General features: G+C 32.9%; 1 protein-coding gene across 3 annotated transcripts in view; it reads right to left on the reverse strand.

Moving 5' to 3' along the window:
• ATRNL1 (attractin like 1) overlaps positions 1–25667 on the reverse strand; it is an 811501-nt gene that overhangs the window by 296636 nt on the left and 489198 nt on the right. The gene's annotated exons all lie outside the window — the stretch shown is intronic.

A 25667-nucleotide genomic window follows, 5' to 3' on the forward strand; every position in this document is an offset into this window, starting at 1 on the left:
TTCGGGAGAGTACTGTGATGACATCACTTAGTGCCTTGTATTAGATGACAATGAGTATGGATTTCATACTGAAAGCCATGAGGAGGCACTCATGACCAAAATAAATGTACAAGATAATTTCAGATGAATACTTACATGTGCATAGCTACATATATAAAAATATATTTGTAAATAGCCAATATAACACTTTTGAAAAGTGACACACCAGAGCTTAAAAATAAAAACATGTGAAAGCTTTTTACATTTAATGTCATAAATCTGAAGGGTTTTACTTACCAGCCAAATGTGTCTTTTCAGTTGCTTACATTTATTAGATTACCTATTGATTTAGTTTACAGATTTAGTATTGTAATTATTTAATGCAATGACAAATAAAAACTATTATTTAAAAAGTGACTAAATCAAAAGCTTCAGTTCTAGTTTTTAACTAGAAACTATATAACTTACAATATATAAATTAGTAATAGACTTTCCTTTTTGCTAAATTGAAGGAAAATCTACATGCACTATAAATCTCTTAATAATTCATCTATAATAAATGACAAATATTTAGTTAAAAAATGAGATAACCTCAGAAAAATTCTTTTTATCCAAGTGAAATTTAAATAAATAGTAAATGTTTTCTTGTCTAATGGTTTTTAGGATTAATAATACATGATGGTCTCTTAAAAGTAAAATGTATGCAGAATGGTATGCTCTCATCTTCTAGCAAGACGCTTTCACAATATATGAGACCTTGAATATATACTGCTTCTTTAAGGTTCTGCCCTTAAAAAAGATCAATGACATTTTATTATCCATTAATAGTAAAGGTTATTAACATGTCCGTTTCTTCTGGTTATTGTAAATATGTTCTCCATTCTTTAAGCCATCTGTTAATGTTCACTTGTACTGGTTCGGTATATCTCAGTAATAATTCAATAGAAAATAGATTTGCTATTAATATATTTGGGACAAAATGTGCATCAGAACTTACTGTTATTGGTCAGTGCAGGAATTTGCTAGGTATCCAGCTTTTAGCTCACATCGAATTCAGTGAATTACTTTCTAGTAATAGAGAATGATGAATGATTTTTTCATCTCAAATATAATGAGAAAAATACAAAATAGAAAAACTTCTAACTTTCCTTAGACTGTATCAGTCTAATGGTAAAAAGAAAACCAAAAAACTGATTTCTGGCAGGTATGTTTGGCTAGAGAAATGATAACAATCCTCTTTACAGCTATGAAAATATGTAAAATTATATAAAAAACTAAAACTGAATAAAGTAAATCTTTACTAACAATTATTTAGAATTCTACTTTGCAGCATAAATTTACTATAATCTATAACAAATTTATGAACAAGATGGTCATTTAATGTATAGAGCAAAAAAATTCTTATAACCTATTTTATAAATCCTTTAAACAAGGAAACTACAGTTGTTTTCATGATCATATTAGCAGTTAACTAAACAGTTCATACTAACATATATTTTCTATAAGTATCTTTTAGTTGGCCAATTAGAAATTCTGTATATCGCCAAGTGCGGTGCCTCATGCCTGTAATCCCAGCAGTTTGGGAGGCCGAGGCGGGTGGATCATGAGGTCAAGAGATACAGACCATCCTGGCCAACATGGTGAAACCTCCTTTCTACCAAAATACAAAAATTAGCTGGGCGTCGTGGCATGTGCCTGTAGTCCCAGCTACTCGGGAGGCTGAGGCAGGAGAATTGCTTGAAACTGGGTGGTGGAGGTTGCAGTGAGCCGAGATCGCACCACTGCACTCCAGCCTGCCGCCTGGTGACAGAGCAAGACTCTGTCTCAAAACAAAACAAAACAAAACAAAACAAAATTCCCTATATCATATTTATATAATGTTGCCATATAGAAGGGTGATAAATTCATCACTAACCAATCATCAGTAAATAAAAAGTCAACTTCAAATAATTAAAGCAAACCAACCAAAGGTACCATTTCATCTTCTTATTAATCCCAATAGAAACACATTTAATAACTTTTAGCAAGATGCTTATGTAAAGATCCCCCTCTCTTAATTTTTCATAAGCTGAATTAGTTTCACAAATGCCTTGCTCACATTTTCGTTTTCTTTAAATTCCCAAATTTATTGCAAAACGTTAATCTATACATCCAGGAAGCTAAACAAACATAAAGTAGAATAAATGCATAGAGATCCACATGTAGATACATCATGATTAAATTGCTGAAAGCCAAAGACAGAAAAGGAGAAAATCTTGAAAGCAGTAAAAGGAAATTACTTATGAGTTACAACTGAAACCCAATAGTATTAATGACTGATTTCCTTTTTCTTGATATTAGTATTTATTTTTCTTTTTAAAATAATTTCAACTTTTATATTAGATTTAGGGGGCATATGCACAAGTTTTTGCTACATGGGCCTAATGCGGGACGCTGAGTTTTGGGGTACAAATGATCCCATCACCTAGGTAATGAGCATAGTACCCAATAGGTGGTTTTTCAGCCCTTGTGTCTTTCCCTCTCTCCCCGTCTAGCAGCATGAATAAAAAGACTGGATCACATTTTCAAACATACACTTTCTTTAAATTCATGCAGACTCTAGGAACAATGATCTCCTCTTATAAACTAGGTGGTGGCCAAAAGCTTAATAAGGGCTAGTAGTTAAGTGTGTTCCAAAGTAAGTCAATAGAACATTCAAATTGACTTTCATTCTGCCCAGAACTAAGTATATCTATTGAAGCACATACAGATATTCTTAGATAGCACATATTTTCCACAAGGGGCAAATTAAAATATATTCAGAGTTATAAATTAGGAGACTTACTTTAGTGGTTGGTACAAAAAGCCTCCTGCAGAGAGAAATTCAAGTGGGAATAATCAATGAACCAAAATGCCGAAATGGCTTTGGGACAAGTCAATAAGGAAAAAAATAAAACATAAAAAACACACAAATGAGCAACACAACACTCTATAAGCTTTTTCTCTTATTTAGTAGAAGTCAGTGCTTCTAAGATGGCTGACTTAAGTATGCCATTTAATTTTATTGGCAAAAGAAAGCAAAGTGATAGAAGAAATTAAAAAAAAAAAAACACAAAACAACAAATCCAATCCCCTTCCTCTCTAGTTTCTTTGAAAATCTTTTTAAATCTACACAGTCAGTTTTTCTATTCAAGCAAACATATGTGTGTGCATTCCACTGAAAGTTACTTATTTGTTTTGCTTTATCATTTCATTAGGTATCAAATTATGATCCAGATTTGACACTTCCATAATCATTAATAATTATATTAATACATTATACTCAACCAGTAGCTTGACTTATGAAAGTCTTCTGACCAATGAAATTGTATTTATATTAAAATCATGATAAACAAAATAAGATAAACAATGCCTCCATGATATGAACAAACAGCATCTGAATTACCAAGATGTTGAACAATCATGTCCAATAGTGTCAGCTATGCATACACTGAGATTTTGACGTCTTTGAACATATTGGGAAGAAAGTCATTGAACTGATTTATCCTGCATGTGCACAGCTTAAGTACTACCATAATGAAATCACGTTTGCTTGGAAGAAAATTGCCCAGTGTTAAGTTGCCAGCGGCCATGTTAATAAGGCTTTCTACCTAACTTGGCTAATAGAAGCTTCCAGATCCAATACTATTTTTTAGTAATTCTAAAACTCATAATTGCAGAAATGAGAGAAGATACTTTCTAAAGGAACATAGATAATTCAGGTCTATTGTTGTTCTTCATAACAATAGAGCTTTTAGTTCTATTCTCTAATTTACTGTCACTTTATCACTTTTATCTTCCACTTTAAGTCTGTTTCTTTTATTGGACTATCTATTCAGCTGATAATTCATTTAGACTTTGCGGTTCCATGCCATAAAAACTCCACTTAACTGCTTTCTAAATGGTGGTTAATCTGCACAAATTTTGAATTTGACCTTAATGCAAGAGCTTATTCCTGAAGTCATTAGGACACTGGGAAACAGATTATGTCCTTAAAAGTGTACTTATTTTAAAGGTTTTTTTCATTTACAAATGAATTTTGCATAGAGAGATATTTGCAAAGTGCCTTTTACAATAAAATGCATAGTCATTTTCCCATTTGAATTCCATCTAGACAGTTCAGAATCTCACTCAAGCATCAGATGAGGTGTCAAAGTGCTTTGTTAACAAACTTATTTCCCAGATGTGGATGGAACAGGGACAGAAGGCTCAAATGCTCTAACATACCTAAGAATTCAATTACAGTTATCTTATGGTGCCATCACATATTTTTCTTCAACAATCAAACAACCTCAGCTGGAAACCTCAAGCAATAACATAAATAAAGGACCATCTGGCTAGAATAATTAAGGAAGGCTGGAAATAAAACATTAATTAGTGCAGTATTTCAAATGACCTTCAGAGGCCTTATTATGAAATTATATCTGAAACAGGTAATCATTTATTTTATGTTGCTGTTAAATTTAACTAGGCATGAATAAATACAAATAGCAAATTTTTACTTTTAGTGAGGACTGTTGACTCAAAATGATAACATTTTTAAAGCACAATAATTAAAGTAACAAATAAATAAAAATGTCACTACAAATTTTTAAAATTTATGTAACTCAAGTATCATATGATTTTAACATTGGAAGGACTTTTGGAGATCATAACATGTTATCTAATCTCCTTGATTTACGGATGAGGAAAGACAGGCTCAGGGCCACATAATGAAACAATACTAAAAGTAATAGACTACCTTAAATAGGGTTTGTGCCAGAGATGAGCAACTGTTTTTCAATGGTTCCCTTTCCTTGGTGATGATTTAATGGTAGGAAGTAGCTGCCTAGAAAAGGACTACATATCTCACTCCCCTTGCAATCAGGTATGACCACATGATTACTATTTCTTGTTGCTGAAATGCAGCAGATGTGGTTATGTACCAGTTCAAGGCCATAGTTTTTAAGAACCAGATGCCTTCTCCACTGTCTCTTTAACATTCTGCTAGCTTCAGGGTCTAGAAAATGAGGCAGCCATAAGATGCAAAGAAAAGAAGTCTTTAACTCACTACATGGAGGAAAACATCTTACTGGTGCAAACATCCACATTAAACTGGTCCACGAGAAGTAAATACATTCCTTTGGTTATTATAATTAGTATTACTATATTATCTAGTAAAAGGTCCAAAGTAGACCTTATGGACATAAATGTTCGCACTACAGCAGTCATTATTATAAAATAATAACAATGTACAGTTTTAAATGAATATTAGAATAAAGTTATTCTTCGTTTAAAAAAATCAGTATAACTTTAAGGCTCTTTCAATAAAGATCATCTCTTTTATACAGATGACTCATAACTTCTAGCATTCCTTGACTTAAATGCACACATCTGTGTGTGTGTGCGTGTGTGTGTGTGCGTGTGTGTGTAAATTTTAAAATTTTGTAAAAACATACCAAAGAGGATGAAATGGACTAGAGCATGTTATAGGTGAAAGAATATGGGAATCTAAAGGTTGACATCTGGTTTCAAGTACCAATTTTGCCTTGAGATGCCAAGGACTAAAACATGTCTGCATTCCTCTTCTCCATCTTACAACACTTTAGCTTTCCACTTCAAACACAATAGGGATGGGGTGGCAGGAAATGAGTGGGGCTTCAAGAACAGTAACAATGATATTCAGTAACAACTCCGGGCTAACTCCATTCTGAATCACTGCCAGAGACAAACAGACTAAGTAAAACTAGTAAACATTCAGAGTATGTTTCTAACGTCTGTTGTTATTGTCAATCCTCTCAGCAGACATACTAGGGATCCTCACGGAACAAACACATCTTTTCATCTAAATGGTGTGCCAAGAACTCAGTTTGGTTAAATGACAAAATTCTTAGCAAATTCTGTAGTGTTTTTACATGCATTCAAAAAAGGAGAAATATCTGGAGAAATATATATATATATATATATCCATTAACTATTTCAGCTTGTCCATTAGGCTTGAGTAATGAAGCAAAATCTTGATATCTCGATAACATCTCTGACCATATATGCTCCAAACTCAACTGAAAGTGAATGTCAGACGTGATATATGCCATTCTATCTTGCAAGGACTGGTCCAGAACTGTAACTGTTTCATAAGAAATTTTAGATAGAATGCAAAGCACATTTTGACAATGAACTTACTGAATCAAAGAGGTTTCCCCAATTAATCATGTATAACAAATATAAGAATAATAATTAAAGTTGATAACATCTGAGATACATTGCTTCTAAGCACCTTATATGTAGTTTTATAATTACTGCAAAATACCTACTAGTTATACAGATGAGGAGACGCATTGAGGCATAATAACAGTTAACATTTAGTTGGTGTTTACTTTGGACAAAATTGTATATCCTTTTATTTCTTAAATTCTCACAGCACTGTGAAGCAGCCATGTCCAAATTTATCTTTAACAGCTATTAAATCTTTAAAGTAGTAAATGGCTAGATTTGAACCCAGGTCTGTATGACTCACAAGCCTATGTATGGCAAAAGTCTACAGTCTTTGGAATAGATCTGAATATGAAATGTTTGCACTATGAGACCTTGAGCAAGTTACTTCATTTCTTTGAGATTCATTCTCCTTATCTGTAAAACAAGTTTAAAATGCCTACATATAATATTGTTGTGGGAACTAAATGTGAGAGTGCAGCAGTGTTTGGTATACATTGTGCATAGTTAAGGTAAGTTTGGCCATTGTTACAGAGGCCTCTAAGAACACACAGATTAAAGAAAAAAAAATGTTTTTTTGTAACACAAAACAAGTACAATGTGTTTGGTTCAGGCTTCTGGGGCAGCTCCGCAACCTGTGATCATTCAGGATTCAAATTTCTCTCCAAGTTGTTGCTCTTTCACTTCCTTGAGCAATGGTTCTCAAACTTTTTGGTCTCAGAATCCCTCTTTACTCTTAAAAAAAAAATAGAGGATTCCAACAGAGCTTTTTTAAAAATGTAGGTTATTGCTATACCTTGATAAATCATTCCACAATGTATACATACATCAAGACATCACATTGTACCCTGTAAATATATACAATGACTTGTCAATTAAAAATAAAAGTTTAAATAAGACATTAAAAATGAGCATTTAAAAATATTAATTCATTTAGAATAGCAACAATAATTTTTAATGAAAAAACTATATTTAACAGAACCAAACATTTGTGGCAAAAATGGCATTGTTTTATGTTTGCAAATCTCTTTAATGCCTAATTTAATAAGGGATGAATTCTCATATTTCTTTCTACTCTAAATTGCTTATGACATTTTGTTTTGACTGAAATATATGAATAAAATTCAGATCCACACAGATATGTAGTTGTTAAGGGGAGCAAGGATTTTATTTATTTATTTCATTTTTATTTTTATTAAATAGAAGACATTGGACTAGGTGTAATTTTTGTTATTTTTAAAATTTTAAGGTTAGTTTTAGGTATAACTAACACACCATAACATTCACTCTTTATAGTTTTATAAATTTTAATAAACACAATTATCTAACAACAACCATAATCAAGAAATAGAAAAGTTTTCTTCCATCAAAATATTCTCTCTCTCAAGGCCCGTTTTTAGCTAATCTGGCTCTATATGAGTCCCTGGTAATGATTCTCTATTTTGTTGCCATAGTTTGTCTTTTCCAAAATTTCATATGAAAGGAATTAAATGGAATCTTCTGAGTTTTTGAAATTTTGCTTCTTTTGTTTAGCACAATGCATTTGAGATTCATCCAGGCTGTTGTATCAGTAATTTAGTTTCTTTTAGTACCAAGTACCATTCCACTATGTAGATGTACCACACTTGTTTATGTATTCACCAGGTGATGAATATCATTGTTCCCAGGTTTTGGTGTTTAAGAATAAAGCCTCTATAAAGCTTTTGTGTGCACATAAGTTCTTGCTTCTTTGAGGTAAATATGAAGGAATGAGATTATGTCATATGTATATGCTTAACTGTACTTAAAAACTGCCTGTTTTTCAGAGTGATTGTACCATTTTGCATTCCCAAAAGCAAGGTACAGGAATTGTGGAAGTTCTTTGTTTGGGTATGTGTGTATGTGCAGTAGTAGTAGTGGTAGAAGTAGTAGTAGCAGCAGTGGTGTCATACTGCATTCCTAATTTGTATTTGTCTAAGACTAATGATATCGAGTATCATCATATGCTTATTGGGCATCCATATAATTTCGTTGTTAAAGTGTCTACTCAAATCTTTTCCTCTTTTTAAAAACTGCATCATTCGTTTTCTTGAGTTTTGAGAATCTTTATATATTTTAGATTCAAGTTCTTTGCCAGATATGCACTCTACAAATTTTTATCCCTGTCTGTGGCATATTTATTCATTTTTACTTTGTAATTCTAATTTATCAATATGTTCTTACATGGATCATGGTTTTGATATCATATCTAGAAAGTCTTTGCCTGGCACAGGTTACAGAGATTTTCTTATGTGTTTTGTTTAGCTATTTTATGATTTTCAGTTTTATGTTTAGGTTTATAATCAATTTTGAGTTAATTTTTGTATATGAATGTGAAGTATGAGGCCAAGGTTATTTTTTGCATTTTTATACCCAATTGTTTCAGCACTATTTCTTGAAGGGTTTATCCATTCTCCATTGAAATGCCTTTGTATCTTGGTTGAAAATCAGTTGATCACATATATGTGTGTATACTTACGTTTTATTGATATATGAATCTACCCTTTAATGAATGCTGCACTATCTTGATTACTGTAGCTTGGATCAGGGTTTTTGAACTTTGCCAATATTAACATTTTGGACTAGATAATTTGTGTGAACGCCATAGTGTGCATTGTAAATGTTTATCAGAATCTCTAGCCTCTATCCACTAAATGCCAGTAGAATCCTTGAAGTTATGAGAACCAAAATATCCCCAGACATTGCAAATGTTTCCTGAGGGTGCAACAGAGTTCCCTACTGAGAACCACTGCTTTAGAATAAGCCTTGAAATCAAGTGTTATGAATCCTCCAACTTCATTCTTTCACAAAATCGTTTAGGCTATTTTAGTTCCTTTGAATTTCCATATAAATTATATCAGCCTACTGATTCAAAAAATACATCAGAATTGGTCGGTCATGATGGTTTATCCCTGCAATCCCAGCACTTTGGGAGGCCCAGGCAGGTGGATTACCTGAGGTCAGGAGTTCGAGGCCAGTCTGCCCAACATGGCAAAACCCCATCTCTACTAAAAATACAAAAAAATTAGTCGAGCATGGTGGCAGGCGCCTGTAATCCCAGCTATTCAGGAGGCTGAGGCAGAAGAATCACTTGAACCCGGGAGGCGGAGGTTGTAGGGAGCTGAGATTGTGCCACTGCACTCCAGCCTGGGCAACAAGAGTGAAACTCTGTCTCAAAAAAAAAAATACACTAGAATTTTTATTAGGAGTATGTTAAGTCTATTGATCAATTTGAGGAAGACTGACATATTAACAATATTAATTCTTCTAATTAAAAAAGTCTGTTTCTTCATTTGTTAGCTATTCTTTGATTTCTTTCATCAGTGTTTTGTAGTTTTCAGTACATTTTGTTAAATTCATATGTGTTTCCTATGTTTGGAGGTATTAGGAATTGTACTCTTTTGATTTCAGTTTCTTACTATTCATTGTGGCTATATGGAAATACCCTTGATTTTATATTTTGGCGTTGTATGTGCTACCTTGCCAACATCACTGAATTTGAAAATTTTGGTTATTATGCTACATAACGTAATTCAGTAATATTAGTAATATTACGATACTATAATTTCTAGGTTCACGTCTGTAGCAATAACTTTATTGCTCTGTTTATCTTATAATAGTGTCAGCTTACCTCATATTTTACTTAACTGTTTAAGTAATCAGTCACATATTTTTCAAATATTCTATAGAGACCTCATTAAATGATTATGTAATCAAGTTAAAATCAGATTGGGAAAGGAGTCTATGATTATTACATGAGTAAATGATCCTAAAATATTTTATATATAATAATTTTATAAATATCTATAATGGGTAATGAATTATCTTATTGTTTTTCTGTGTCTTCAATACATATGACTGAATTTCTAATAAATATGCTTCTTATCTAGTTACATTGACTCATTTTCCAGAACAGTACAAAATTAAAACAATTAATTTTGACATAAAAGTTTTAAATAAGCATATTGTTAGTTGATGTTTTATGATAAATTATGTAAGTAGTTAAATGAAATAATATAGAATTTAGTAGAGTAGTTATATCACATAGTTGCATACAATTCTCAATCTGTGGAGTCTAGTTTTTCTAGCTAGAAAGATCTTCTTCTCAACCTGATTTGTTTTCTCAAATATTAAGAACCATATCTACAAAGATGATTGGTTTTGGCACTGTAACAATATTTCAGAAACTTAACTGGACAGTTTAACTAGGGCAATGTGTGACTTCTTTATCGTAAAAGCTTCTCCTGTGAAAGCATGACAGAAGAAAAGCCTCTCAAATAAGTCAATGGTAGTTTCTATTATATTCCAGCCCGAAAGGGTATAGAGAACTCATCAAATGATAAATGATCAAGTTGAAATCAAACCTAGAAAGGAGGCTATAATTATTCCACAGGCAAAGAACTTTAAAAGCTTTTATATAATTATATAACTATCTACAATAATGAATTACCTTATTGTTTTGCTGTTTCTTCAATAGATATGACATTTCTAATAAATATGTTCTAATAAATATGTTTCTTATCTGCTTGCCTTGGCTTATCTTCTAGAACAGTGCAAAATAACAATAGCAGTTGTAAACATCTGTATTCCTACCTCGAAAAGCAATGGGAAAAGGATTCCCTATTTAATAAATGATGCTGGGAAAACTGGCTAGCCATATGCAGAAAACTGAAACTGGACCCCTTTCTTACACCTTTTATACAAAAATTAGCTCTAGATAGATTAAAAGCTTAAATGTAAAACCTAAAACCATAAAAACCCCAGAAGAAAACCTAGGCAATACCATTCAGCACATAGGCATGGGCAGGGACTTCATGACTAAAAAACCAAAAGCAATTGCAACAAAAGCCAAAACTGACAAATAGGATCTAATTAAACTAAAGAACTTCTGCACAGCAAAAGAAACTATCAGCAGAGTGAACAGACACCCTACAGAATGGCACCCTACAAAATTTTGCAATCTGTTCATCTGACAAAGGTCCAATATCCAGAAACTACAAGTAACTTAAACAAATTTACAAGAAAAAAACAAACAACCCATCAAAAAGTGGGCCAAGGATATGAACATACATTTCTCAAAAGAAGACATTTATGTGGCCAACAAATATATGAAAAAAAGTTCATCATCGCTGCTTATTAGAGAAATGTAAATGAAAACCACAAGAGATACCATCTTATGCCAGTTAGAATGGTGATCATTAATGTCAAGAAAACAACAGGTGGTAGCAATGATGTGGAGAAATAGGAATTATTTTACACTGTTGGTGGGAGTGTAAATTAGTTCAACCATTGTGGAAGACAGTGTGGTGATTCCTCAAAGATCTAGAACCAAAGATATCATTTGACCCAGCAATCTCGTTACTGGATATATACCCAAAGGATTATAAATCATTCTACTGTAAAGACACATGCACATGAATGTTTATTGCAGTGCTATTCACAATAGCAAAGACTTGAAACCAACCCAAATGCCTATCAATGATAGACTGGATAAAGAAAATGTGGAACATATACACCATGGAATACTATGCAGCCATAAAAAAGGATGAGTTCATATCCTTTGCAGGGACATGGACAAGGCCAGAAACCATCATTCTCAGCAAAGTAACACAAGAACAGAAAACCAAACACTGCATGTTCTCACTCATAAGTAGGAGTTGAACAATGAGAACACATAGACATGGGGAGGGGAACATCACACACCAGGGCCAGTCAGGATGTAAGGGGGAGGGGAGGGAGGATAAATACCTAATACATGCAGGGCTTAAAACCTAGATGACGGTTGATGGGTGCAGCAAACCACCATGACACGTGTATACCTATGTAACAAACCTGCACGTTCTGTGTATGTATCCCAGAAGTTAAAGTATATAGTTTTTAAATTGGAAAAAAAAAATCACACTTTTAGCATTTTACCCGTCTCTTTCTCTCCTCTTTTTTTCCTTTGGACTACTTTAGCATACTTTAGGAATCTGTTCTGACATATTTATAGTGTTTGAATGTATCTCTATGTAGTTTTCATAGTGGTTGCTCTGTATACTGCTACTTACATATGTGAATTAAAATAGTCCACCAGTATCAGCATTTTCGACTTAGAATGAAGTGTGAAACCACAATTCCAATTTTTTACCTTTACCTTCTCAACTTTTAAATATCATCGTATTGAGTATCAGATAGCATTATACTTTATATTTCAATCATAAAAGATTTATAAATTTCATGAGGAAAAGGATAGCCAATGGAATCTATGTTACACTCTAAATTTCTTTCCTTTATAATTTCCTTTCCATGTGAGAACTTCTGTTACATAATTTTAAAGGTAGATCTGTAGGAGATAAATGATTTTAGTTTGAATTCATCTAACAGTGTTTTTATTTCTCCTTCACTCATGAAGGATAGTTTCTCCACAGAATTCAGTTTAAAGTTCTTTTCTTTCAGCACATGGAAATTATGCCACTTCTTTACAGCCTCTATAGTTTAAGAAGAGAAATTTACTGACGTTCAAATTGGTGTCAATATGTAGTGTGTTGTTTCTGATTGCTTTTAAGATTTTCTTCTCTGATTATATTTTTCAAAAACTTAATTATGATGTATTTGGTGGGGATTTCTTAGCGTTTATCCTCTTTGGTGTTCAATTGTCTTCTTGGATCTGCAGGTTTGTGTATTTTGCCAAATTGGGATAGTTTTAAGCCTTTATTCTTTCAAATATTCTTTAAGCTCCACCTTCTTCTCCACTCCTGAGACTCAGATGGTATGAATGTCGGCTCTTTAATTCCTATCACACAAGAACTGATGCTATGTTCACGTTGTTTCACTCTATTTTATCTGCTGAGTGAATACTATTGTTTTATTCTCAAGTTCAGTGATTCAATTCTCTGTCATTTCCACTCTACTACTGGCCAATCCAGCAAATTATTTTTATCTCTCTTACTGAATCTTTCAGTTTTATAATCTTCATTTGATTCTTTATTTAAAATAACAGTTTTATACATTCCATAAAATTTACCCTTTTAGGGTCCAAATGAGTGGTTTTTAGTTTATCTATACAGCTGTGCAACTACCCCAATATCTAATTCCAGAATGTTTTTGTAATCCTTAAAAGATTCCATATCCATTAGCAGTCACTACTCATTCCCTATACTCATAGTGTCTGGAAACCACTAACTACTTTTTGCCTCTGGAATTGTCTATTTGGACATTTCTTACATTAAGTGGCCTTTTGTGCCTGTATTTTTCTCACTTAGAATAATGTATTCAAGGCTCAAGCTTACAATATATATTAATAGAGCCATGTGATACTTAATGATGGGGATACATTTTGAGAAATGCATCATTAGACAATTTTGCCATTGTGAGAAAATCATGGAGTGTATTAGGCTATATAGCATAGTGTATTGCTCCTAGGCTACAGACTGTACAGGACGTTACTGTACTTAAGACTATAGGCAACTGCAATACTACGGTAAGTATCTGTATATCTAAACATATCTAAATATAGAAAAGGTAAAGTAAAAATACAGCATAAAAGATTAACAATGGTACGCCTATATATGGCACTTACCAAGAATGAAATTTGCAGGACTGGAAGTTGCTCTTGGTGTCAGTGAGTGAGCAGTGAGCAAATGTGAAGGCCTAGGGTATTACTGTATACTACATTAGACTTTATGAATACTGTACAGTACAATTAGGTCACGTTAAATTTATAAAAAGTATTTTTCTGTCTTTAATAATAAATTAACATTAGCTTACTTTTAAATTATTTGACTTTAAAAGCTTTGTAATGTTTTTTAACTTTTTGACTTTCATAATAACACAGGTTAAAACACACATACTGCTATACAAAAATATTTTCTTTATATCCTTATTCTGTAAGTTTTGATTTACTTTTACATTATTTTGTTTTTTACTTTTTAAACTTTTTTTTTAAAAAAACTAAGACAAATGCATATATTAGCCTAGGCCTACACAGGGTCTGGTTCATCAGTATCACTGTCTTCTACCTCCACATCTTGTTACTGGAATGTCTTCAGGAGCAATAACACCCATGAAGCTGTCATCTCCCAGATAGCCATGCCTTTTTCTGAATGCTTCCTAAAGGACTTGTGTGGAGCTCTTCTTGAGGAGGTGTCACTATTTTCAGAAATATATCCACAGTGATTTGGTCAGTTTCTTTTATTCCATCATGGATTTGCTTTTAAGCAGATAAAACACTATGGACATTCCTCTCTGTTGGTTAAGACCCTTAGGTATTGAGGTCCATGTTTTCAAACGTTTTAAGGAGCTTCTTGAGGTCTGCAACAGCTTCTTCTGACCCCTTTACTATGAACTTACTTGGAGGTTCTTCTTTATCTTCTCCTTCAGCAATGCATTCCTGTTCCAGTTCCTATAACTCCTGATCTCTTGGGACCACTGCTGGGCACACAGTCTGATGACAAAATGTTGTTATGTGGCATATGACTGTACGTCATTCCTTTTTTATTACCAAGTAATATTTCACTGTATGGATATGCCATGATTTGTTTATTCATTAATCAGTTGCAAGACATTTGAGCTCTTTCCACATTTTGGTTACTGTGAATAATATTGCTATGAACATTCATATGTAAGTTTTTGAATAGGCTTATGTTTTCAACTATCTTGAGTAAACACCTAAATTTATGGGCCATGGTACACCACTGGCTTTGAAGATGGAAGAGGGGGTCATGAGCCAAGGAATGTAGGTCAAGAACCAGAAAAGGTGAGGAAAGGGATTCTTTCCTTGAGCCTCCAGAGGGAGCATGACCCTGACAATACCTAGATTTAGCCCTGTAAGACTTAGTTGGATTTCTGGCCCCCAGAACTGTAAGGGAAAAATTTTATGTTGTTTTAAGTTACGAAGTTTTTTGGTAATTTGTTATAGCAGCAATAGGAAACTAGTCCAGTGGCAGAGAGCAGTGTTTCCAGGTTATACCTGCATGTTGTAGCAGCAATGATCAGAGTGAAAAGGTGGACTAAGAGGATATGTTTAATACTTTGAGGTATAGTCAAACTATTTCCTGTAAAAGATAAACCACTTTACACTTCTACAAGCAATTTTTGAAGAATCATATGTTTCTCACATAGGAGACTCTGAGTTTTATTTAAATCTTTTATTTAGTAGGCATTCACCTTGTTAGCACATAGCACGTAGGTCTTGCCAGACTATGGTAGGCTGTAGTTCCAATGATAAGTTTCATAGCCTCTGCAACTTTATGCTGGTCTGTATAGCATATTTGGTACCTCTGCAGCTCCCACTGGAATCTACTGGTATTACCTGGGAAGAGTGGAAGAGATTTTCCAGGGCTGGCCACAGGATGTCTCTCTATGAGGTAGGGACGTGGTGTCATCCCCCTATTGCTATTGCCAGCTGCCTCTAAGTCTCTAAGTGAAGGAGAAGCATCCCGAACCCAAAGGATAAAGAGGCTACCAAAATTTATCTCCTTTTGATGGTTGCCTACCTGCACTGAACAGATTAAATATTTACTGAAGTAGAAAATACAGAAATGACAAATCATAAGCATCTCAACTTTCAAAAATTGAACATATCTGTGTAAATGTGATCTAGAATAAGAAATCCTATATTAGTAGTACCCCAAAAGCCCCTTCATATTCCTCCCAGTGAAGACCACTCCTCAAACGGGTAAGCACTAACCTGATATACTGATTAGTTTTGTCTTTTATTGAACTTTAAACCCAACCATAAATATTTTTTCTTATGTTTCCAGATTTGTGTATGTGTAGACGTTATTTCATTGAGATTCATCTACCTTATTATATTTACATGTAGTGGTTCACTCATTTTTTCCTGTACATTGTCTGATTATGGGACTATACCATTATTATCTTTTGTTTTTAAAAATTATACTATTGATGGACATTTGAGTAATATCAGGTTGTGGCTATCAATTATTAGCAATGCTATTGTGAGCATATTTGCATGTGGTTTAGGCAAACTTGTGTTTGGATTCCTACTAGGTATGTATTTAAGAGTCAAATTTCTCAATTATAAGGTATATATAGACCAGCTTTAATATATACTGCTAAACAATTATCAAAAAGAGTTGTACCAATTTATACTCTACAATAGGGAATAAGAGGTTCAATAGCTATACATCCTTGTCAAACCTTGGTATTGTCTAACTTTTTCATTTTAGCCATTTGGCAGATGTGTAGTGGTATATCATTGGAGTTTTATTTTACATTTCTCTAATAACTAAGGAAGTTGAGAACCTTTACATATGCCTATTGGGTGTCTGGATACCTATGATGAAGTTCTGTTCAATTTTTTTAACCACTGTTTTCAGTGTCTTGTCTGTTTTTCATTTATTTGTAAAACGTTGTTTATGTATTCTGAATATGAGACACTGGCCAGATTTATGTATTGAAAATACCTTCTCTCACTCCATTGCTTGTTTTTTCACTAATTAAATCATATACTTTGATGAAGAGTTCTTACTTTAATATGGTTCAGCTTATTCATTTTTTCTTTTATAATTAATGATTTGAAAAGTCTCATTTAGAAAACTTTGCCTACTCCAAGATCATAAAAATATGTTAATAAATATTTTGTTTTCACATTTAGATTTACAACATCTTTTAGAAAATTTAAGGTAGTACTTATTATAATTTCTACAGAAATTATAACTTTTTTATTCTTTAGGCCCTAAGGCCCTTTCATTCTCATGGACACAGTAATTTTTATAACACAACTTTTGATAACTCAAGGTTCTATGAAATATACTATCAGATGGTGGCAGACCAGAGACCATCTTGCTGGCACATCTAGAAACTGACAATATTTGCACTGTAGACTTATATCCTCTTTAGAAGTAATCAAATGCATCTATTTTTAAACTCTCAAGCATGTTTATTTTTATCTAGTAAAAAATCATATAAATATTTTAAATATTTTAGACTAAGCATTTTTCTAAGTTACAGTCAAAGAGTAAAGAACTAAGAATTTTTCTAAATTATATTCAAATAGTAAGGGATAATGATGATTATCCAAAATAGAATTCTACTCAAATCCTTTGGCTTATGTATGATATAACTCCATTAGGCTTAATCGACTACTAAATTGTACGAATTTTTGACATTTTATTTGCATACTGTCTCGTGGTCAATTAAACTCACTGTTCCAGTATTAATTTCATCAGTCATAAAATATGTTACCTTTTACCAGAATCTAAAACTATCAATATCTAAATATATGTATCACATTCTTTGAACCATCCTGTAAATAGGTCAGTTCTTAATATGGTTGATTGAATTCAAGTACCATTATAGATACTAATGAATTGCCACTGTGTAGCATGAAGTGGAAAATCTGTTTCATTATAATGACTCAGAAAATTTTAAGGATAATTTGGCAAAGATATAAAAGTGCATAATAACCAAACCACTGTAGGTTGTATATATCAAAAGTTGATTTTAGATGTTTTAGTGAATAAAATTAGTTTGGCTTACTTTTTCCATAGATACTAATTTTAGTTTTCAGAGCTTGGTATCATTAATATTTCCTTATCAAGATATTACATATAACACTTGCTTTTTTACCCTTAAGAGGATAAGAGGAAACAAAATTTTGAAATTCTCAGACTCAGAAACGCTCTTTTCTCTATGATAGCACTGGCAATCCACTTGAGGATAATAAAACATAATAATGAGAGTAAAGGTAAATTTATTCTATAATAAAGGAATTTACCCACAGCTACTAGCAATTATAGCCCTGCTAACATGTCTATCAAGGGAAATATCAGATTGCTCACTTTCCAAGAAATCATTGATGTCAAAATACTTTGGGATATCTACATTTTATTATTCTTAGAAATAATCAATGAGCACAGGACTTGTTAGAGAGCTTAAAGTGTTTTTAAAATTTCATATTAGCTCTTGCTTTCAGTATCTGTAACTTTTAAAATGCATACGTCATATATCCAAATAGGACAGCTTGGGAGTCAATAATGATAAACTATTACTTATTTTATTTATTTTGCAAACAATTAACAACAAATGCAAGTAACTACGAGTATTACTGACTGGACTTATTTTCGAATCATAACCCATGGCTATGCAGTCTTCTATCAGAACATTTCAACTCATAACTTTGAAATGAATATAAATTCTTACAGAAGAAAATAATAAACTTGTTACCTTATAGTGTAACTCTACAGACCACATTCAAACACACAGTAAGAAACTGTCCAAGACAAGTCCCAAACAATCAGATGTACAAACTTACAGCGATAAAAATATATTAGCATAGACAAAACTGAGACTTATACATCCGTATTTCATGATAGAAGTGGTTTTCCCATTAGAGATATGTGCATTTTTGCAATGAATAATGGGCAAGAGGATTGTCTTTTAAAATGTGGGAGGCTGAGGCAGGAGTATCACTTGAGGTAAGGAGTTTGAGACCATCCTGGCCACCATGGTAAAATTCCATCTCTACTTGAAAAAAAAAAAAAAAAAAGCTCACACCTGTAATCCCAGCACTCTGGGAGGCGTAGGAGGGTGGATCACAAGATCAGGAGATCAAGACCATCCTGGCTAACATGGTGAAACCCCATCTCCACTAAAAATACAAAAAAATAGCTGGGTGTGGTGGTGCATGCCTTTAGTCCCAGCTACTTGGGAGGCTGATGCAGGAGAATCATTTGAACTTAGGAGGCAGAGGTTGCAGTGAACTGGGATCACACCACTGCGCTCCAGCCTTAGCAACAGAGTGAGACTCTGTCTCAAAAAAACAACAAAAAAAGTTAATGTTAGGCCCTAGAATTTGAATACTGACTCATTTTTTAAAAGTTAGTTTTACATTATTCATGTATTGTGGCTTACCAAAAAATCGTGTGTTTTTGTGTGTGATAATCTCACCAGTCTCTACCTGCTAGGATTTTCCAGTATAATGAATAAAAATAAATAATGTATAATATTCACTCACCTGATGCATTTGTCCTTTATATTATTAGTTCCTCTCATAGAATACCAAGTATATCACAACATGTAAAATTAGGTTGCTTGTTAAGATAATCAAAATCAGCTACCTATTTCAGTGAAATTTGTAAGAGAAAGACAGTTCTTGCCCTTCACAAAATAGATTCCTTAAAATTCTAAACCATGTATTTTAAAAAAGAACTATCCTCTTTCTGATCTCTATTATTACTGTTAATATAACAGTTCTTATTTATAACCCACTTGATTATTCACTGAAGATCATATAAAAATAATCAAGCATTGATTTTTATTTATTTATTTATTTTTTCTAGTCATGAAGATATAGAGCTTCTTCCCTTGCAACATTTATTGGATCCACCCAATCCTTTTCAGCTCCAACCTCATAAATCTGGTAGCATTATTTATTACTTCACATCTAGATAATTGGATTACTTGCCTATATGGTCACTTTGCTTCCACCTAGTTCCTACACTAAATAACTTACTGCTGTAGATTTATATAATCCTACAGTTAACTGTTATCCAGAATTAATTCTTCCCTTCTTCTTTTTAGTAACAGAATATCCTGAATTTTAGACAGGTACAAAGATGAGTAACTAAAACCCATACTTTCCAGAATCCCTTTTAGCTACTATTTAAATTTTGGTCCCCAGAGTATGAACACAGTGATGAGTGTAAATATCGATATATATTCTTGATAGATGAATTTCAAAAGTTCCAATTCTTATTTCCCTCTAAGTATGGGTTGAAATACAGACTTGACTTGCCATTGTTTTTCAGATTACCAATATTCACAGCTCAGTCCTAGGAAAATCACTGAAAATGGTCTCTAGGCATTCTCTACCTTTCAAAATGTTATCTTGATAATATCAGAAGGTATCACTATCTTAGATTTGGTAATAGCACTGTAGTTCACAGATTTAATATGTTACTATAGGCAGTAATTAACTAGACCATATCCTGATCTCTTTATTATAACTTCGATGCTTTGAAAACTCCACAAATAAGTTACTACTTAGATGTGGTATCAACACATCTGGCCTCAACAATTATGTGCTTATTTAATCATGTTACTGTTAAGTTACAGCATTTACAAATGTCTCTACCATCTATTCCCTTATACTCAATTACCTTCCTAAGAGGATTGGTGTGAAACCTAGAAGACATATTACATATGATAGCATACATTGTCTCTCTAGTTCTATATTCTATTATCCTATTGATACTGTAAAATCTTTATTAGCATGTCTAATATCTTAATTCTCTTTTAAATTACCATTTATGCTCCATATTAATTTAATTATTAATTTTTATAAAATTTATATGTTTAAGGTATACAGCATGATATTTTGATATACATATACATAATGAACTACAGTCAAGCTAATTAATAAATCTATCCCTTCACATAGTTACATATTTTGGGTGTGGTGGGAACATTTAGGATCTAGACTCTTAGTAAGTTTCAAGTATACAATACAATATTAGTAACTATACTCTTCATGCTGCACATTAGCTCTCTAGAATATAGTCATTCCTGTATATGAAACATTGTACCATTTGACCAACATCTCCCCATTTCCCATACTCACCCCCTGCCCACACCTGGTAAGCCCCATTCTACTTTCTTCTATGAATTAGATCTTTTTAGTTTCCACACATAAGTAAGATCCTGCAATGTTTTCCTTTGGTGTTTGCCTTATTTCACTTAGCATAATGTACTCTAGGTTCATCCAGGTTGTTGCAAGTGGCAGAATCTCCTTTTTTAAGGCTGAAAAAAATTCCAGCGGGTGTCTGTGTGTGTGTATAATATATATATATATTAAATATAGATGCATAATACATACCTATTAAATATATAATACATATCTATTAAACATATATGTATCTATTCAATATAGATATAATATACATATATAAATACTAAATTTATATACATATTTAAATATTAAATTTATATAAATATATATAATTTTTTTATGTCCATCTATCAGTAGACAAATAGGTTATTTGCACATTTTGACTATTATGAATAATGCTGTAATGGGAGTACACATAACTCTTAGACTTATTTCAATTCTTTTGAATATATACAAAGAAGTAAATTTGTCAGATCATATGGTATTTTTATTTCTAATTTTTTTGAGGAACTCCATATTGCTTTCTATAACGGCTGCTCTAACTGACACTCTAACAGTGCTTACAGTTTCCCTTTTATCCATATCCTCACCAACACTTTTACTTCTTTATTTTTTGACAACAGGCATCCTGACAGATGTAAGGTAATAATATCTCATTGTGGTTTTAAATTTTATTTCCTTGATGTTTGGTAATGTTGAACATCTTTTCATATACCTATTATCCTTCTGTATGTTTTCTTTTGGAAAATACCTAGACAAGTCTTTTGTTCATTTTCTAATTTTTTTTCTATTAAGTTGCATGAGACTTAAAACCATAAAATTCTGATAATTAAACAAAGGGAAAAAGATCCTTGACACTGATCTTGGTAAAGATTTTTTAGATATGACACCAAACACATAGGCAACAGAAGAAAAATAATCAAGTGGGATTCTATCAAACTAAAAGGCTTTTGCACAGTACAGAAGACAAACAAAATGAAAAGGCAACTATAAGTTGAGAAAAAATATTTTCAAATCATGCAGCTTCTTACAGTACCTTCTTCTGTCTAAGCACTACTTGTTCCTTAACATGCAATTCAAAAGTTAACACTCAATTCAAATACCATCTTCTCTGAGATGACATTTAAGTATTCCTTAACCTTATTTAGATGCACTTCTAGTACTGTGTTCCTTACAGGATTTTTTTATCTTCAGGAAAAGTAATTCCATGCTTAAACTATAATAAAGAGTTAAGGAAATTATAAGCTCACATAAAAGGAAGACTAAAGATGATTCTGGCTTCAGAGTTGGTTCAACCATCAGAAGACAGTTCAGTCTTGACTCTCTGCTCTGAAGTCTCCAGTATGGCTTCATGCAAAAATTACCATTTGGAAAACATTTCCTCATTTATTTTTACTGGGAAGAGATAAGCTTCCTATTGCTTTCTCTTATGCATTGCTCCATAAAAGATATACAAATGGCCAGGAAGCATATAAAACCATATCCAGAACTCCTCAGTAACCTCTCCTGGAGACTCTCATGGCTTAAACTGACTTAGGCATACCTATCCTTGAAAAATTTGTGCCTGGCAAGAATAGGGTTCATGATTACTTCAGGCTAATTACTTGGAGTAGAATAGACATTGGTGAGTACCTGTTATGTCTCCTACACTCCTCTGATACCCCGTACTCAATCTAAGCATTTATCACACTGAACTTTTATTGTTGATTTACTAATGTTGGACCTGCACTAAACATTAAGCTCTTTCTTGAGAGTAGGGACGGTATCATATTCAAGTCTATGTTTGTTCTACCTAGCACAGTGCCTGCAACATATTATCTACATAATTATAACCTAATTTAAAATTCCAGCTTAATCATTTAAAAACATTGTGGATAATGCTCAATTCCTATCTTATTTACCCATGAAATATTTGTAAAGGTAAACATATAGAGTAATGGAATAAAACTTAGAATCCAGAGATAAACCCATACATTTACAGCCAATTGATTTTAGACATGAGGGGCAAGACTATTCAATTGAGAAAGAATATATTCTTCAAAAAATTGTACTTGGACAATTGGATATATTAGATTGGTAAAAAAGTAATTACAGTTTTTGCCATAAAAGTAATACCAAAACTGCAATTACTTTTGCACCAACCTAATACTAACAAAATAATATGAAGTTGGACTCACGCCATATACAAAAATTACCTCAAAGTCGATCAAAAGCCTAAATATAAGAATTGAAACAAAACTGCTAGAAGAAAACAAAGGGATAAATCTTTATGATTTTGGATTTGTCAGTGAGTTCTTAGATATGACACCAAAAGTACCAGCAACAAAAGAAAAAACATATAAATTGAACTTCATCAAAATTTAAAACTTTTGTCCATTAAATAATATTTTAAAGAAAGTGAAAAGACGATCTAAAGAATGATAGAAAATACTTGCAAATCATACCATCTAGACTATATAAAAACCCCTTACGATGCAACAACAACAAAACATCAATCCAATTAAGAAATGAGCAAAGAACTCGAATAGATGTTTCTCCATAAAAGATATACAAATGGCCAAGAAGCATATGAAAAGATGTTCAACATTATTAGTTATTAGGGATAATCAAAATGAGATATGCCTTCACACCCATGAGGATGGCTATATAATTTTAAAAATCAAAAATAAGTGATGGCAAAAATGTGGAGAAATTGAAACTCACACATTGCTGGTGCAAATACTATGAAATGGTTCATTTCTAACTGTGGAAAACATTTTATTGGTTCCTCAAAAATTTAAAAGTAGAACAATCATACTAACCAGCAATTCCACTCCTAGGAGTATACCCAAAATGATTGAAAATGGGTTATCAAAAAAATACGCTAATGTTCTTAGCACCACCTATTCACAATTGCCAAAAGATAGAAACAGCCCAAATATCAATCAAGGGATGAAGTGACAAATAACTCATTATGAAAATACAATGAAGCCGGGCATAGTCGCTAGCGCCTTAATGCCAACACTTTGGGAGGCTAAGGGGAGTGCACCACTTGAGGTCAGAAGCTCAAGACCAATCTGGTCAACTTAGTGAAACCCCAGTTCTACTAAAAATACAAAAAATTAGCCAGGCATGGTTGCATGTGCCTGTAATCTCAGTTACTCAGGAGGCAGAGGCAAAAGAATAGCTTGAACTCAGGAGGCAGAGGTTGCAGTGAGATGAGTTCATACCACTGCACTCCAGCCTTAGCAACAGTGAGACTCTGTCTCTAAATATATGTAATACTAATACATGACATAAACTGAATAAAGTTTCAAAACATAAAGATAAGTGAAAGAAGCTAAACACAAAAGGTCACATATTGTGTAATTCTATTTATGTGAAATATTCAGATTGGTAAATACAAAGACACACTTCAGGTTGGTGACTGCCAGGGATCTTGGAAAGGGAGAGGAGAATGGGGAGCAACTGCTTAGTGGAAAGAGGGTTTTATTTTGTGGTGATGAAATGTTTTGAAAGTAGATGGAAGCAGTGGATGCCCATCTTTGTGAATACACAAAATGACACTGGAGTGTCTGAAATGGCTGATTTTAAGTTCTGTGAATTTTATCTCATTAAAAAGTATTTTGTAAAAATTACCTCATTTATGTGCCTAACTACATTTTTATAATCAAATAATAAAAAATGGAGGTTATATGGAGGCAAAAACCATGTTAAATATTAGAAGATAGAAATATATATGTGCTGAGGATATTCAAGAGACTAATCAACAGCACACCCTATCTATTGAAGATTTCTGCATGAGGAAATGGCTCGTATGCAGAGGCTACCCTCATATTCATATGTAAATCAATACAATAACTTGAGCTAGAAAAATAAATTTATATATAATATATATCTATATGAATCAGTAATAAATATTTTTTCTGTAACAATTCACCTATTTTTCTTTCAAATCTAACCTAATATAGTCTGTAAAATCTGAGAAACTGCTTTTCAAGTTCATTTCTACTATCACATTTGAATAATATGAAAAGCAGATTAAGAACTACTTAAAATGATTTAAATTGCTGCCTGTCTAAGGAAACATATTAAAAATTATCCAAGGACTACTTTGAAAATCTAACTTATTAACTTACTATAAAAGACCCGAATATACCTAACACGAGCCAGAACATACTGAAACATTACAAAAGCTAATTCATGGGCAGATGCTTAAGCAATATAGAGACCAAAAATAAAGTATCTGAGCCAAATTACTATTACCTCTAACTATGATAATTACCAAAACAGCTGATGTTTAAAATGATCCTATGCTAATTTGGCCACTGAGCAATGTAAAAAGTAAAGAATAATTATGCCTAATTTCCTCTTCCACTTCCCAGAAACAACAATCGACACAGGAAAAGAAAACAAATACTTGATCTGATCACCCATAGATTATGTATGCCATTGTTTTTAAGTTCTCTTTATTTATTTATTTATGTATTTTGAGATGGAGTTTCGCTCTTGTTACCCAGGCTGGAGTGCAATGGCGCGATCTCGGCTCACCGCAACCTCCGCCTCCTGGGTTCAGGCAATTCTCCTGCCTCAGCCTCCTGAGTAGCTGGGATTACAGGCACGCGCCACCACGCCCAGCTAATTTTTTGTATTTTTAGTAGAGATGGGGTTTCACCATGTTGACCAGGATGGTCTCGATCTCTTGATCTCGTGATCCACCTGCCTCGGCCTCCCAAAGTGCTGGGATTACAGGTGTGAGCCACCGCGCCCGGCCCCAAGTTCTCTTTATTCTCAACAAAGTAGTAATTGTATATATATGAGTGTGTGTGTGTGTGTATGTGTTATAAAAATGATGAATGACATATAA

Source organism: Aotus nancymaae, unplaced genomic scaffold (genome assembly GCF_030222135.1).
Source record: "Aotus nancymaae isolate 86718 unplaced genomic scaffold, 86718_ANA_hifiasm-v0.15.2.pri h1tg000010l, whole genome shotgun sequence".
Classification (NCBI taxonomy): Eukaryota; Metazoa; Chordata; class Mammalia; order Primates; family Aotidae; genus Aotus; species Aotus nancymaae.